At 31.0% G+C, this 18544-nt stretch overlaps 1 long non-coding RNA gene across 16 annotated transcripts; it reads left to right on the top strand.

Annotated features, from left to right (window-relative positions):
• Positions 1–5957: 5957 nt before the first annotated feature.
• Positions 5958–16737, top strand: LOC25497538 (uncharacterized). Of its 16 annotated transcripts, none has more exons than XR_003007126.2 (10): positions 5959–6346; positions 6535–6728; positions 7535–7656; positions 7739–7860; positions 8422–8491; positions 9349–9486; positions 10071–10193; positions 10319–10425; positions 14059–14168; positions 14355–14392. It is a non-coding gene; the product is annotated as an uncharacterized lncRNA (long non-coding RNA). The 16 variants fall into 16 exon arrangements; XR_003007125.2 differs by having other exon boundaries at positions 10314–10425; XR_003007122.2 differs by having other exon boundaries at positions 5960–6346; positions 10071–10150.
• The last annotated feature ends 1807 nt before the right edge of the window (positions 16738–18544 follow it).

Raw genomic sequence — 18544 nt, 5'->3', positions numbered from 1 at the left:
ACTTAGACAAACAAAAATAATGATGGCTGCATAATGCTACAATATATATAAGTGATCTATATTTATGAAAAATACTAAATAGGCTCTTGAGTGTTTTTTTTTTTTTTTTATTTGACAAAAAACTTTTGAGTGTTATTACTTGTTTATTAAGTACTGTTAGTTTATATAAACCACTGTAAGGATGAAGCATTTTCTTTTTTTGATAAACGAAGAGTATGAACTTGCATTAAAGTGGTAGTTAGACATCTCAATTAGGTGTCCTCGTGAGCTTAGTTCAGCTGGTTGGAACAATGCATAAAACACGTAAGGTCCGGAGTTCAACCCCTAACCACTACAAAAAAAAAAAAAAAAAAAAGACATCTCAATTAGGTGACATCCTAAAATACCCCAAATAAAATACAAATATATTTATAATAAATAGAAAAAGAAATACAAAGAATTGGGGGCTATGCCCAATCCACGACAAAAGAAATAAAAGAGAAGAAAAACATAAGAAAGAACATAAGTATTGTATTAGCATTTTTCTAGAGAAATAGCATTTTCCATTATCTATATACTATTTATTAAAATTGATGCCATATGAATTTCTATTTTTGCTCTTACGAGAGGCAATTTGGTAATTTCATAATTCATGGCTTTGGTTGAGTGCCAACTCACCAATGGCCTATGAATTTTCATTTTTGCCCCGAACCAATTTTTTTAATTATTTTTTAATTTTTATATTTTTAATATCTTTTAACTATTTTTCAATTTTTATATTTTTAACTATTTTTCAATTTTTTCTTCCAAATTCAGTTGTTTCTAAATTGCCATTGTGGGAGACTAAGATATCTTTTGACCCGGCTTTTTTCCAACTTCTCCACATTTTTAAGGAGAAGTTAGGCCAAACACAATATCAATAAGTACTTACTAAAAAAAATACTTTTTTTGAATGCATAAAACTACTTCTCGACAATTTATTTCAAAAGCACCTCTTTTCAACTCACGCTGGGAACCTTTTCTTTTATTTTTTAATATTATATTTCAATATGTTTTTTTCTTTCATTTAACTTTATTTTATTTAATTTTTTTGAACCGTTCCATTTAATTTTTTAAGGAGGTTCCATTTAATTTTATAATCTTTTTTTCAAAGGAATTTTATTATATTTTTTTGGAACAAAATGTGTTTAATATTACCCTTTGAGAGTTTTGATGATAACAAGGTATTAAAAATTGTCAATTGGATATGCTAATATTTGTTCAAGTGTATAGGACCATAGACAAAAATTTGACATCTTAAATAGGTTCTGGAAGAACGAAAGAGAGCAATGAAATCAACAAAAAGGAAGCTTGAAGCATCTAAAGAGAAGTGCTCCTGAAGTATAGTGCTCCTGAAGTGATGACGTCATCAGAAGCATCGCATCAGAAGCTGAAGTTCATCAGGAGATGCAAGACTTAAAGCTTCAAAGGTTGTTCAATGGATTTAATCTCGTCTAAGCATTGCAGAAAACTTAAAGTACAATTGTACGAAGTGTACAACCGCTACCTCCACTACTCTCTTTTTGTCTCTGCTACAAGACAAGAAAAACAGCTCTGCCTGCAACGATTTTCCTTCACAATTGGAATGGATTTGAAATTGATCCTTCATAGGACAATAACCATATCAGGAAAAAGATCATTGGTGATTGATCAAAGCTTCAAACGACTCTATTTTGATGTGTTGGCAATTCACAACGTCTCTTTCACACCTCTATATAAAGGAGGGAAGACTTAGAGATTGGCAAGGACTCAACAACAGTTTACTAGTACCAAAACTCTACTGAAATTGTTCTGCATTCAAAAGTTCACTTAGAATTTCTTTTTCAAAGTTCATATCTTAGAAATTATAGAGTCTTAAGAGTCTGTATCTGATTTGTATTGTGAACACCACTGACTGTATATCAAGTGTTCAACCTCAAACATTTTTCTTTGTAATTCTGTTTGATTAGAAGTCTCTTTGCAATTGTGCTTGAGCATAAGAAGTCTCTTGATTGTGCTCAGGAGCATAGGAAGTCTCTTGTAGTTGTGCTTGAGCAATTTGAAGTCTCTTGCTAAGTTTAGCAGTGAGCAGTTGTAATCAGATATTACATTTTTAGTGAACTCTCCTTTGAAGTGCAAGGGGGACAGGAATACTTCCGGTTTGTGAAAGGAACCTGTATAATTGCTTTGTGTCTTTCTTCTCTCTCTCTCTCTCTCTCTCTCTCTCTCTCTCTCTCTCTCTCTCTCTCTCTCTCTCTCTCTTTCTCTCTATTTTTATCCGCTGCAAGTTAGTTATGAACATCACTTCAGAAGTAGAACTCTATCTGCTTCTGATCAGTGTTTTCAGCTTAGGAGAAAACGAAGAAAAAGCTAACACAATTCAACCCCCCTTCTTGTGTTTTTCTCACCTTCATATTTTTATTACTTATATATTTAATTTCAATATCGTTTAATCATCACAATCTCACAAATATTTTTATTCACGCTGTCATTTAATGATACCAAATATTTTGATTTTCTTTCTTCAACCTCGCGAATATATACATACACACATTAACGTTTAGAGTAATATTTTATGTCTGTTTGTCTGTTTTTTTGTTACACTAAAGCATATAATTTTTTTTTAGTGTTGCTTGGTTGAATGCTACCTCACCGATTTTTTTATAACTATTTTTCAATTTTTATATTTTTAAAAACTTTTAACTATTTTTCAGTTTTTTTTTAACTACTTTTCAATTTTTTCTCCCAAATTCAGATGCTTCTACACTGCCGTTGTGGGAGATTAAGGCACCGTTTGGCCCGGATTTTTTTTTTCAGCTTTTCTACATTTTTAAGGAGAAGCTAGGCCAAACACAATATCAATAAAGTACCTTCGAAAAAAAGTACTTTTTTTAGAATGCATAAAATTGAATGGAATGAGCTTTAACCAAAAGTTGTTGAATGCTACTTCAAAAAATTACTTCTCTCTAGTTTATTTCACAAGCACTTCTCTTCAACTCACGCAGGCAACCTTATCTTTTATTTTTTAATATTATATTTCAATTTGTTTTTTTCTTCCTTTTTTTTTTTGAACCGGTCCATATAATTTTTTTTAAAGGAGGATCAATTTAATTTTATTATCTATTTTTGAAGGAATTTTATTATCTTTTTATCACTTATATATTTAATTTTAATATCGTTTAATTATCACAACCTCACAAATATTTTTATTCGTGCTGTCATTGAATGACACCAAATATTTTGTTACGCTAATGCGTATAATTTTTTTAGTGTTGCGTAATGCGTACAATTATTATTTTTATAAAATTTTGGTTTTAATTAAAAGTACTAGTATAGATGCCTAAAAACATTATACTTATATATATTTTACACATTTATATTGTAACAAATTATGCATATCTTTTTCTTATTAAAAAAACTAAACATATATTTTTCAATGACACCAACAATGTAACAAATATAATAGCATATAATATAAATTCTTATCTTTTTAAATAACACCAAAAATATGATATTCTTATAACAAAATTTGTTATACAGTATAATTGAAAAAGAAAAAACAAACTATTCTCTAGATTAGCTCAGTTGATATCGACAATGTATAAATATATGCAAGGTCGCTGGTTCGATCCCGGACACCACCAAAAAAAATAATAAATTCAAAGTTTTGTACAATATTTTGCCAAATAACTTTTAATTTAAAATAACCTTAGAACTAAAAAAAATAAAGAATCCAAACAGCTTTAACTTTTTTCTTAAAGAGCTTTATTTTAACTTTGTTTTAAAGTAGCTTTTAACCGAAAAAAAGTCTGGCCAAACGGTACCTAAGATACCGTTTGACCCGTTTTTTTTTTCAACTTCATTACAATTTTAAGGAGAAGTTAGGCCAAATACAATATCAATTAAGTACTTACTAAAAAAATGTACTTTTTTTTAATGCATATATTTGAATGGAATGAGCTTTGGCCAAAAGCTGTTGAATGTTACTTCAAAAAACAACATCTCAACAATTTATTTCACAAGCATCTCTCTTCAATTCACGTTGGGAAACTTTTCTTTTATTTTTTAATATTATATTTCAATGTTTTTTCTTCCATTTAATTATTTTTTGAACCGTTCCATTTAATTTTTTTTAAGGAGGTTCCATTTAATTTTACTACCTTTTTTTTCAAATAAATTTTATTATCTTTTTATCACTTATATATTTAATTTCAATATCGTTTAATCATCACAACCTCAAAAATATTTTTATTCACACTGTCATTTAATGTTACTAAATAATTTTATTTTCTTTCTTCAACGTCGCAAATATATATACATACACACACATTAGAGTTTAGAGTAATACTTTACGTGTGTCTATTTTTTTGTCACGATAATGCGTATAATTTTTTTTGGCGCTGCATAATGCGTATGATTATTTTTATAAAATTTTGATTTTAACTAAAATTAAAATTGTAGATGTCTTTTCTTCAAAAAAGGTATAGATGCCTAAAAAAATTATACTTTTATATATATATATATTGCACCTTTATATTGTAATAAACTATGCATATCTTTTTCTTATTAAAAAAAATAAACATATATGTTTCCATGAGACCAACAATGTAACAAATATAATATCATATAATATAAAATTCTTATTTTTTTAAAAGACACCAAAAACATGGTATTTTTATAACGAAATTTGTTATAAAGTATAATTGAAATAGAAAAAACCAACTATTTTGATATTATTTATGTTATTATTTCAGGCTCCTTAAATTGTTTCTCCTATATTCAAATATTTAACAAGTCATTTATATGTTGATACAAATTTGTATTCATTTTACACAAAATAAACGTTATTGAGTAAATATAGTATTTGTAAAAAAAAACTTTCATTTTTTTTAACATTTTTAGCCTTTAGAAAATATTTTAAACATTTTATTTATTTATTATGTTAATTCATAATTAATTCAAAGTTTTGTCCTCGTGAGCTTAGCTCAGTTGATAGTAACAATGCATAAATATATGCCAAGTCTGAGGTTCGAACCCCGGACACCATAAAAAAAATAAAATCAAAGTTTGTACAATATTTGGCCAAATAACATTTAACTTTAAAATAGCTTTAAATCTAAAAAACAAAGAACCAAACAACTTTAGTTTCTTTCTTAAAGGCCTTTATTTTAACTTTGTTTTGAAGTAATTTTTAGACCGTAAAAAACCTTGGCCAAACGCTATCTAAGTTCAGTTGGGAACACTATTTCACTTTCTTCTTCAAAAGAGGTCATTTTCTTCCTTTTTTTCATGGTTCTGAGACCATGCATGACTTGAGTTGACTGATTTTAATGGCTTGAGGGGTTCATTTTTCGACACTGTTTTAATTTTTGCTTCATCATAGGTGGCTTTCTTCCTTTTTTCACGATTCTGCATTTTAAGGGTTTTGTTTTTTGTTTTTTTTCAATTGTTAATGGATTATGTACCAGATATTGTTATGTTGCATGACTGTAGAAAAATCTTCCTTTGTTATGTGGAATATAGTAGAGGTCATGATGATTGAATTTTAGCTCATGGTAAGGTTTTGACACAATTGTTATTTTAGCTTCTGGTACTGAAGTTGAAAAAAAAATTGATGCATGTGGGTTATTTTAGTTTTTGTGAGTAATCCTAAAGTTGTAACAGTTTTCATATTTGGTTTATTCTTTCCTATATCATTGAGCCGTACGAAAGTTGATTGGTGTAAATTTGTTTTTGTCATATCATTGAGGTCCAGAAAGTTGATGATACAGAAATTTCTGCATTTAAGATCAGGTTGATTTGATGATACAAAAATTGATCACATAGAAATATGTTAGCTTCTTTCGATATCAGAATGAACAAACACTACAAGAAATTTGTCATTTTGCGACACATAATCTGCGACTGTTCAATAATAAGGGTCGCAATTGTATATTTGAGGCGGGTCTTGCGACGGGTAAAGCCAACCGCTGCAACTTTTGGAGTGAAATTAAATATGCTTTTTAACATATAGCGCACTAGCCCTTTCTCTCTCTCCTGGATTATCAAAAGACAAAAAATCTCACCACCAAAAAACCCCTCTGTCCATCCAAAACATCCCAAAAGCGAAACCCAATCGGCCGTCCCAAAATACCCTCTCTTATCTCACGATTGCTCTAAACCTTCAATCGATCATCCCTTCTTTCTTCTCTCATGTCCGATTCAAAACTCCAACCGAAAAAGAAGATTTAACCCTCAAATGAAACCTAATCCGTTCCCAATTTCGTTAAACCCCAGTCTCAGGTCAGATTTGTTTCGTCACTTCATCTTTCATCTGGAAAAAGAGATAATCCAAACATAATGAAAAATCGTAAGTATTTTCTTCTTTATCCCTCTTGTTTTTTGATTTTCTTTCAATATTTTTGTTTTAATTTCTAGAAAATTGGAACCTTATTATTAATAAATATTATTATTTAAATTAGAAAGTTATTATTAATAACTATTGTGGTTCTCTCAACATATTATGAATTTGTAATTTTTTGTGGGGGAAATTTACAGGTAAAAATGGCAGCTCAATGTCTTTGAAGCTACTTATTCAATCTGGTTGGAAGGAAAAGGTCTATCTTTTGTTTCTTGTGTTCCTTTTTGACTATTCAAGGGTAACAAGAAAAGCAAATATGTTCTACAATGGGCACTTGACAAGTTTGTTCCAAAGGGAATGATTATCTTCAAGCTCATACATGTTCATGCTGGTATAGTTGTCGTTCCCACACCAAGTAATATGATTGTTTATTGTGTTTAACAATTAATAGTTTTTGTTTTTCTTTTACAATACAAAGTAACAATTTTATGCATTTAAAAGTTGAAAAACATTTTTTCTGTAAAATGAAGATGCATTTGTATCTTGAAGAGATTGGTTAATGAATTTTGATCACCGTCGAAGACGTAGGAACAATTGGCCAAACTCTATGATCAACTGTTGTGTTTTTGTGCGTTTATTTATATGTTTACTTTAGAACCAGGTTTGCTGGTCTAACATATTATAGGGCTGTTATGACTTATGATTGGCAGTCTCGCATTCTGTATGAAAGTCAGAACTTTTATGTTTCCCTTACTTTTGTTAACATGACTCAACCTCACAAAAACCGAATTTTCAGGTGAGGAGAACTGCCCAAGCCTTATAAACACAATTTAGGTCGCATATTTAGTCAATATGTAGCAACGATGTTGAAATAATGTGTATGGCCAACATGTTCAGGGCCGAACATCTGAAGCGTGAAATAATGTGTATTGAATAAGAGGATCTCAACAACGATAAAACTGTAGAATAGTTTTTTGGCCATGTATAAAGTTATCACTTATCAGCATGATAGGAATAGTAATTACATGGCTAACTCTAATATTTTTCATATAACAAATGATTTTATTATACATAAGTGACTATAGCTATATTTTTATTTCTTTTTCAAGAAGTGACTATAGCTGTTATGATATAGCCGTGGAAGATTTTACAAGATTATTTTTTAGTTATGATAATTCAACATTTTTGTACTTGCAGTGGGAAATTTTCTCCCAATTTCACAAGTGTGTGATGATGTTGCAGCTACATACAAAAAGGAAATAGAGTTGGAGACAAATCAAATGTTTCTACCTTTTAAGAAAATGTGTGAGCAGAGAAAGGTAAGATATTGTTCTTCATGAATATTAATTTGAACAAATAGTGCACTATAGGAACTGCATTCTTATACTATTGTTGAAACAGGTGCATGTAGAAGTTGTAGTGATTGAATCAGATGATGTGGCATCTGCAGTGGCAGAGGAAGTGATGAAGTATGCTATAACGAAATTGGTCGTTGGAGCTTCAATGGGTGGCTTATTTAAAAGGTACTTCTATAATGACAGCAAAATCATTTTAGCATTTACCTTGACTAATAAAGATTTATTATCACCAATAGTGCTAAAATCAAACTGGATTCTTCCTCAAATAATTTGTGTCATTTTCTTGTTGTCCTATTTTCTTGTTTCTTTCATTTCCTTGTGTTTTGTTTATTTGTAAAATTTGATTTTTTTTTTAGATCTCTGCTGGTTCGTTTTCTGTTTACGCTCAATTATTTGATTGTTTTTTATAGATTGATTTTATATTTAAGTAATTGTAATTTATGCAGTTTCTATAGATTGATTTTAGTATTGCAGTTATAACTGTGTGTGTTAGTTAGCTTTTGTTGTAAGTTAAACCCCGCTGAGTGAAGGTGTGACTATACGCAAACGTTGGTTTCTAAGTGTATGATATTAAAACATGATAGCGATTTTTGATGAAGAACATAAAATCTGATTGGTAGGCATATTTTCTTTCTCAGATCGAAAATCGTATTTCCTTCAAATTTTCTGATGCATTAAAATATGATAGCAATTTTTTTGTTTTTAAATGTATGATATCTTTTTCAGGTCATGAAAGTGAAGTTAATTTAGGAGGAGGTTTTAGGGATCTTTCAAAACTTCCAACGCTATTTCAGAGGTAGTTATTCCCTTCAATTTCATTTTTTGGTTTGTATGTCAAAACTGAACCACCTGGTTTTATACAAAAACTGGATTTGTTTTGGTGAATTAGTTAAGCTGGTTTTGAACCATTGCATGTATTAAACCAGTCTCAACTTTTGGTTTTGGTTGTAGTCAATTTATGAATCTTCCATTCAAAACTTGTTTTTATTTTGGTGTTGTTTGATTACATAATATGTATGTTGAGTATTAATTATTGTTACGTGGCACAATTGATCTTTATATTGATATAAGAGTAGTAGTGTTGAATTGATCTAGTTATGTCCTCTTTTTTTCACTTTTTGCTAGGGGGTATATTTTTTGTTGAGAAAACATAGGCCGAGGTTATCGGGTTTCTATTTTGTGAATTAGATTCTTGTCTTATCATTTTTTCTTTCGAATGGAACACAAACTATAGGACTGTGATAGGTGTTGTGTTGTGTTGCGCTACGGCTGCTGCCTGTTGTGTTGGAGGTTTTGCGGGTTTTTGTGGGTCTGCTGGCTGCATTTTTACTTGATGTGAAGTGCAGTTTTTTCTTTGTTGCGTGGGGGCTGTCATAGGTCCAGCAGGTTGTTGGGTGATCAATAGGCGTAATTACAATGGCTGTATTTTGCTTTATTTTTTGGGTCTTTGCTAGTTCTGTGTTCAGAAACAAACAATAGAAATAAAAATAGATGTAAAATACTCATGGATGTATGGCTATTAGTATTACTAAGAGTTCTATGTCTTTAGGCAATATGTTCAGTGTGTTTCATATCAATTGATTGGAATTTCATATTGATTTATAAAGATGATAGATATGATGACCATTGATTAAATAAGGTGTTTTTTTGTAGGTTATATTGGAGGGTTACAACGATTGAGTATTTGTCGATTCTGCTACAAGTTTGCAAATAAGGTTCATGTAGCAGTGTGTGTGGCAGAAACTCTCCCGAAGTTAGGATACTCAACTGATAAAGATCTTAAAGATGGGAGTCAGTTTCATAAACTCTTATGTTTTCCTTGTTTGATTTTGTAACATTTTTGTGGATTCATATAATGGGATTTAGATGTTTTTAGTTATATATTTCTGTATTTTAAGTATTCATTAATATATTTGTTTAAATCGTCAACAAAAATTGCCCCATTTAATTTTTTTTAAAAAAAACTAAACATTTGCGACTGTTCTGAAGGGTCGCAAGCCTATTTAAATTAAATTAAAGTGCCTACTTTGCGACAGTCGTGAGGGGTCGCAAGTCCCTTCAAAACCTAGTGAAAGCTCTACATTTGCAACTGTTGGGAACTGTCGCAGTACCTTTTGCGGCAATTGTTGCGACTGTTCTCTAAACTGTCGCAAAAGACAGTTACGACCCTAACATCCGCGTCTGTTGGGGAACAGTCGCAAATGTACATTTGCGACCCTTCTAACAGTCGCAATCTGTCATTTTAAAAGTCGCAAAATGCATTTTTTCTTGTAGTGAAAGGGAATAAAAATAAATGATGTATTATTGTATTTCTATGTCAATGGATTATGACTACATTAAGGATCTCAAAAATGATTTGAACATTTGGAAAATAGGATTTGGAGTGCTGGATTCTTGGATTGTGGCTGGTAGTAATGAGAATCAGCATATGAAGCTCATTATTTGTAATGCAAAGGTTAGATGAGTTAGTTAAGATTTGTTGAGAAGTTTAAGACTTAGTAAGTTTGCATTATGATTTCACAATATAGTGTTAGAGTAACTTATTATTTCATAATCTGATTTGATTGTTTTTTGACCACATTTCTTGAATTATTGTCGTGACCATAACACTTCTCAAGCTCAGAGTCAAAGCTTCAATCAGAACTTAAGTCAGAGTTCAGCTTCTTCTACAACGATTTATCCAATCTGTCTCAAGTTAGGCCAATTGCTGAATTTATAAACTTAGTCAAGGTTTGCTTTTTTTATGCACAAACATGCTTTGAGTTTTTTTACGCACAAATTAAAAGTACATATTGCATTATTCTTTATTTCATGTGCATAATTTGTGTTAGGATACATACTGTAACAACCCGATTTTCGCTAGATTTGTTTTAAATTGTTTTATATGTGTTTTTATATGCTTTTATGTGATTAATTGCCTCTGTGTGTATTTTGGTTGGGATTATTAGAATTCGGTATAAGAAGGGTATTGTGGTCATTTTGTGAGTAAGGGTAAATTAGTAATTTTTGGTGGGGATTATTTTTAGTATTTAGTGAGAACCATTATTTTACTAAGTTACTAGTGTGGTAAATAGTTGTGAGCCAGTAAGTGACCGTTGTTAGTATTTTACCGTTAAGCGTGTAGAAACATTTTAAAATTGTGATTGAGTGGGTTAAGCCCACTAAGGCAATAGGGTTAAGCCCATTTGAGAATAGCCTATATAAACCTTGTCTTAAGAGAAATATAATTCGTTTTTCATTTCATAAGATTTTTAGAGAGAGGTAGAGAGAGAAAGTACAAGAGAAAAGGAAAAGGGTTTGAAGAGAGGAGACTTGAAGACCTAAGAGGTGGTGGAGATTCTAGGAGCTAAATTTGGGCTAGGATTTTTGCTAACTAAGGTAAAGGGGTTAGAATTCAACCATAATCAATTAGTTGTAATTTTCATTAATATCATGATTAAGTGCTTAATTGAATAAGTGATTATTTGTTCATAGTTGTTGAAATTCGTGTCCTAATATGATGATATGTTTGAATACATGAAATTGGTGATAATTGAATTGTTGTTGGAGAAATTGCATGTTCATTGTATGTGAAAATGATATATTGTGAATTATGCTCAAATTGTTGAATTGTGCTATATTGTTGTTGAATTGTGATGAGAATCATGTTTAATTGATGTTGTTGTTGTTAAGAGATATTGTTGTTGATGATTCATAGCTTGGGTATTCATGAATCATGATTTGATGATGAGAAATAAGTTGTTGTGCTTGGTTTTGTAAAAATGGGTTGATTTGGTGAATTATGTTTAAATGACATTTGTTGTTATGTTTGATATGTTCTTGAGAGCTATTTTAAGTACTATGACCTGTAAACAAAATTTGGAAACATATTTGGGCATTGGGAGATCAAAATTGAGGATTTTAGGTGAAAAAGGGGAGAAACCCGAGAGTTTTTGTGCAGAACTGATGACTGGACGCTCAAGCGTGCTCCAAGCGTGCAGTCACAGTAGCTACTGGAACTTGCACGCTTCAGCGTGCAGGAGGAAGCTTAAGCGTACATGCCCAGTTTCAGCACCTTTTAGTTTTTGTTCCGGGCTTTCGGGGACCAATCCGAACTTTGTAAAATGCTTGTTTCAACTTGTTTAATGTCTGTTTAAACTCCTAAACCTACATGATTTACTTATTCAAATTTGGGATTTTCCATTTTTGGTTTGAAACTTGAATTTTGGTAATTTCGGATTTTTGTCGAAATGAACTTTCGTGAATTAAATGAGATTACAAGTTTAACCTACAGCTCATATAGACTTAGGTAAGGCTTGTAAAGTTGGTCAAACATCTTAATCATGTTAAACTTGATATTTCGGGTGGGAATGTGGAAAATGTGAATTTGGATTTTCTCATACGAACTTAAGCTATTCTTTGAACTAATGTTTAATAGTTTGTAAGTGGGTTAAGCTCATGACTACATGATTGATTAAGATTGATTTGTAAGCTTTCAAACTTTAATAAGTTACCTTATTTTGAGAATTATAAATGTTGGCAGTTTGCCACTTGATACAGACTTTATCGGAAATGGTTCCTTAAGCCAATTATCTTATAAATCTTTCGTGACTAGCTTTATATGACTAAATGAAGATATGTAAATTCTTTACATGTGTTGAATATGATGTTTATCATAATATGTTGTATTTTCCCCTTTATTTGAATTGTGAGAAATTGTATGGAGTTGTTGAACTATATGATATAGTTGATGTTGATTAATGCATATATGTTGATTGATTGTGATATTGTTGTTGAATACATATATGTTAATGGATTGTAATATTGTCGGTGAATGCATATATGTTAAGTGATGGTGATGTGTTGGTGATTGCATATATGCTAAATGATTGATGATGATGTGGTGATGGCTCTTAATTGATTTATGACTTGATTGATTGTGTGGACGTAAATACTTGATAATGCAATTGTTGTTGAGGTGATCAATATAATTTGAGGTTATCCTTTATATTGCTGTTGAATATTATGAGGTGATGTTGTATTGTCGAGTCTTTGCTTGTATGTCCATGCATCATAGTCATGTTGAGTCTTGATGTTGTAAAGGAAGGTTACTCTTTTACTTCGGTGATAATGTAAGACGGGTGTGAAATCTTACATCGAAGGTGACGACCTTGACGTGATTTGGTACCACATGCATATATGTGTCGGGAATAGGCGCATAGCATAATTGGCATGAGTCTTAATTGTTTACATGTGAATGATGATTGTTGATGATAAGTGTGCTTGATGAATACAAACTTGTGATATTTGGAATTGATTGGTTGATGAAGTGTGTCATAATTGAATATGTGACTTGATGAATTTGTGCATTGGTGAAATTGTTGAATGATGTGATCTATGTGGATTGTGTATATGTACATTGGTGGATTTTGTTGATGGTTGTAAATAAATGATTTATGCTCTAATTGCATATATTGCTTACTTGTGCTTATACACTTGATGATAAATGTTTTGGTAATAGTGATGAGGTGAGAATTGTATATGCATATATACATATATGTTTTGGTGATTCCTTTGATAATTATAATTACTTGCTTATAACTTTGAAATGATGACATGTATTGTTGAGTTAAGTATGCTAAATGAAGAATAATGTGAGTAATCCTTTCTTGATTGTTGTTGATGAATGATGAACTTATGTCGATGACTTGGTTAGTGATTGAATATGTTGCTATACTATGTTAGTAATTTGACAGCTTGAAATGTATGTGCTGGGGGATAATAATCATGTGATGCTAGTATTCTAGGAGGGATGGTTATGTATATGTGCTATGCATGAATCCTTGAATGCCTATGTTTGTTTATGTTGATTATGATTGATGTAAAGCTTACCCCCAGTGATTTCGACCGCCTACCTGTCTGTATGGATGGGTAGACGAAGTGCAGGATTAGTTGCTTTGGTGAGTTGCTTGGTGATTGCTTGGATAGCGGGAGCTATCTCCGTTATCGTTTCATTAGAGTCTTAGGATAGGCTTTGATCTAGGATGTCTGTCTTATGATTATTCTAGATTGTTTATTTTGGATTTATTTACATGTGGAGATTTGCCCATTTGTCGGGATTTGGAGAACTTTTATGATGTTGTATCTTGATTTCATGGCATGTATGCTTTTAAAGTATATGGTTTATATCCGCTGCAACTGTTGAAATTTTTTATACATGCATGTTGTTTTGGATTTTGTTGATGATGTGGCGTCTATTTTTTGAATATTTATATTATTCGTGTGTTTTACCGCTTTAATAGAAATAAGGCGTTACACATACTGCATCACTATTTGGAAAACAGCTAAATTCAATCCTAACCAGTTTAGATGATATTATTACAGTTGCACCTAATGTTTGAAGACATCAATGTCAAATGGTGCTAGCTATAGATGCACATGCGGGAGTGATGCTTAATTTCCATTTGTTTCAACAATGTTAATTGGTCAACGGGGTACATATAATCCATATACATGCATTTATCTAGACTTTATAGGAAGATAATAGGAAGATAAATTAGAAGTCATGATACATTTTCTTTAGTTTAAAATCAATTATGCTACCTTCATTTTATAAATTATATGTAACTATATTCGCATACATCTTATCTATGTTAATATGCATTAAACTAATATTGCAGTTATTTCCCTGTGGTAAGCTCATCTTTGATCTCGAAAAGTCACCGAAGAAATTGCACGTTCGAGTTGTTCCAAAGTAGACCTTTGTTGCTGAACTATTTGAACTTCTATTATTTTGACGCATCGCTTTGGACTGTAATCGTAAACTATCTTGACTTTGGGATGTCATTTGTTCTTTTCATTTTGTCTGATGTAAATATTGACAAAAATCCATTTTTGGCTAGTCTATGACACTTGTAGTCTCTTTTATAAACCTAACTATTAGGTAACGTTAATCTACACATTGTTGATTCCTTCATTGGTTCTAATTTGTATCATGATAATTATAATGTTGTTTTCCTAATCTCTTGAACAAAATAGAACATGCTCTTTTCCTACAACAATTCTTTATAATGCTTTGGTAAATGTTTTAGAAATGTACATATAGCTGAGATTTGTGCAATATGCTTGCTTGATTTTCACATTTATGAACGGCAGTAATTTCTTAGAAAGATGCAGTTATTTCCCTTAATTTTCCTCATGTTTTTGGGTTTTTGTTTGTGGCCATTTTTCATGCATGTATGTGGATTGTGGTGTGTTGTTGTGATGTTATATGTTTTATTTAATTATTGAATACTTATGATAAAGAAAATTCTGCCAATGATACAGAAAATTTGCTTCCTTTCTCATTTGATGTATCGAAAATTAATGATATGGAATCTTTTGATATTGATGGTTCTCAAAGGTTTGGTTCTTCTACATAATTTGTTGAATGCTGGTAAATTTACCTTTCCCTTCCTAATGATACACAAAATTTTCTTACTCTCTCATTTGATGTCTGAAAATATCATGATATAGAATTTTTTGATATTCATGGTTTGCAAAATTTATTTGGCATATTCTCAAAGGTTTGGTTCTTCTCACATTATGCAACGCATATAATTCTTTTTTGTGGAATGAGGTTTGTTAATGCACAAGATTTTTGTGTGGCCTTGGCGCAGATATAGCCATTTTTTTTTTTCTTTTCTGGATTTGGTTTATTTGACTGAGGATAGTAGAAACACAATGTATTGAGGACAATAAAAGTTGAGGTTCCTTTATAGGGTTATACTTTGTTCAGTGGATTCATCTTTTTCTGAAAGAGTGTATCAGCAATTATGAGTATAGATACTAGATATTGCAACTGATTTGTGTTGGTTTGTATTGACAATTATATTCCTTAACAAGAAGAATCTAGAAGTAATTGGTGATTGATGCAAAAACAGTAGGGAATGAGTGCGCCACTATTAGTCTTGAAAAAACACAACGTGCTAATTTTGTTCATCCATTTCTTCTTATCTATCTCAGTCTCAATTGATTAGCAATTTACTCAATTTCTTGCAATCTCTAATTTGTATTGATGAAAATGTCATTTTCCATGCAACAACATGTGATTAATCATATGTATTGAATTTGTTGCCTCTGACTGTGTCTCTGCATCCTTTCACAACAATAATCGACGAAAATTCTGTTATTAGTGCAAACACAAGTTTGTGAGGTGTTGCAATATGGTCTGGTGATGAGTTGCTTTGTTTTTAAGTAGGGTTTTCTATGTCAAGGGATTATAATTATATCAGGGATTTGAACAAGGACTCCGACATTTGGAAAATCGGTTTTAGGCTGCTTGAGTCGTGGACTGTCGTTGGAAGTAATGGAAATCAGCACGTGAAACTGATTATCGGCGATGCAAAGGTTAGAAGGATTTGGTCGCAATTGTTGCGAAATCTTTTATGGTTTATTTACGTTGTTTGATGTTGTTCATTTGAATTTACCTCCGCATCTTTGTTTTGTTCATGGGTTTAGGGTGATCGAATTCATGTCATAACTCGATTTAGAGACTTTGAGCTTTGGAAGTCATTGATTGAGGAAAGCAAGACCCTCAATTGCTACAAGACAATTCTTCTTCCTTCTCAAAGTTGGTGTCAGAATTTTTGAGAAGATCATCCCAAAGTAATTGCAAAAAAAGATAAGAGCATGAGGATAAACAGAAGGAATAGCATAGCGGCAGCAGTAGCAGACAGTCAGACAATTATTGTACATAGCTAAAAAAGTTAGGCCTAATTCTGAGTTTAATTAGTTTTGGCAAGGGATTGCAGCTCAAGAAATCCTAACTCATTACATTAACAACTCAAAGTTGAAGGTCAAGTAAATTGAAGGCTCCTGATCTACTTGATATTCTGATTTCACAAGTTTAATGAGTTTCTAATATAACTATGATTTTCCTTTTCAAATTATATTCATCACACAATTAGTGATTGTTTCCATAGTTTCTATACTGGTTCCATTCAAAAAATTTAAGTACATAGACTTGTGCATTATATTCAGTGAATGAAGTCTTATTGTATATATGCCACCAATAAATACTCCGTAACTAAATGTCAATCTAGAATATAATAGCAAGCAGCTTTTCTTCAAAAAAAAAAAAAAAAACAGGCAGCTTATAATTTATAAGTTAACATCTTAATCTTTTATTTTTACTATGAACTCTATGCTTGAGTTTTTTTTTTCCTACTTCTTTCTGAAGTTACTCAAAGTAAGTTTTTATTTCCATTCATTACTTCATTAACATTATTTTATTTTAGAGTCGCTTTGAATTTCTGTAATGTGTTATGTACTTTCACTTTGTTTGCTTACGGTTTGAACATCAAAGTAGAATTTTTTGAGTTTGGCTCTTTACAAGGACTTGAATTTGAGGCATTTCTCTTAGCACTTAAATCATCACAATGGTGTCTATTTGTGTGAACTTTAAGGCCAATATCAAATTTACGAAGATTAGCAATGTTCTGTAATTTGAATATCTCTCCTTTAGAGGATTTTTTTTTTAAAAATACGTGATTCAACCCGTACGAAGCACATGTTTGTAACTAGTATTAATAGATAATGATGCAACCAAAACCTATAAATAGCCAAATGCCACTCATTTGGGCTCATTTGTTCCATTTTTATAAAAATTAAATCACTTTTAAATTATTTCATTCGTTTATTACACTTAAAATAAAGAATAGAATGCTTAAAATACGAAATTTTGTAGAGTAGTTTTTCTTCAATGCCATTTTCTATAAATGATTTGTATTATGGTAAACAATTAAAAAACAATTTCTATTTTCTCAAAAAATATTTAAACTTTTTTTACAAAAATAAAGTATTCACAATTTCTTAAATATTTTTTTAAATGGTATTAGTTCATAAACATTTAAATCGCTGTATATTTTAATAATAGGATGGCCCAGTCTTACTACTTTCAATTTAATGTCTATGCTAGTCTTCCTTTTTGTCACTTTATTTTGAGGTAGAAAACAATTTTTTGAAAATCTCATAACTCCAAAAATTGCACAATAACTTTATGTGGTCTTCTGCAGGGTGTGGTACATTCTTGTGGATGATATCGATAGCAGCCATTTAGAGTTGGAAAATTAAACTCCAAAATTGGTTTTCATCATTATCCAACTCACATAACAAGTGATAAAAGTCATGATGGTCCTTGTCTTTCCACACCATTGACATTTAAAGTATCTATTACTCAAAGAAAATAGGTTTAAGTACACTTTTGATCCTCGTGTTTTGGCCTACTCACGAAACTGGTCCTGCCCTTTTAAAACAGAATAACATTGTCCTTCAATTATCATTTTTGTTGCATTTTTCGTCTTATCCCTCATTTTATTCTCCAAAAACGCAGAGAAATAACAGTTTTAGACCTACCCCTATGCTCAACCATGAAATAAACAAGGAATAAAGCATATGGGTACAAAGAATCCACTTTATTGAACACACTAAGAAAAAAAACCCTAATTTCTAAGATATGTTTCAAATTAGGGTTTTTTTGGTTAGTGTGCTGAATAAAATAGATTCTTTGTGCCCACATGCTTTATTCCTTGTTGATTTCATGGTTGAGCATAGGGGTAGGTCTAAAACTACCAAAAACTGTCATTTCCCTGCGTTTCTGGAGTTTGAAAATAGGAGGTAGGACTAAAACTGCAAAAACATGATAGTTTAGGGACGATTTTATTCAATTTAAAAGAGGCGGGACCATTTTCGTGAATTGGTCAAAATGTAAGGATCAATAGTGTAATTAAGCCAAGAAAATAATTAGTTTTGAAATTTTAGCTTTATGGTTAGTGTAGTAGACAGAGAAAGATAAGCTATTCAAATCGCCAATTGCAGTTTCTTATTTTGT

The sequence above is a fragment of the Medicago truncatula genome, chromosome 7 (genome assembly GCF_003473485.1).
Source record: "Medicago truncatula cultivar Jemalong A17 chromosome 7, MtrunA17r5.0-ANR, whole genome shotgun sequence".
Taxonomy (NCBI): Eukaryota; Viridiplantae; Streptophyta; class Magnoliopsida; order Fabales; family Fabaceae; genus Medicago; species Medicago truncatula.
This window is presented reverse-complemented; position numbering and strand designations above follow the sequence as displayed.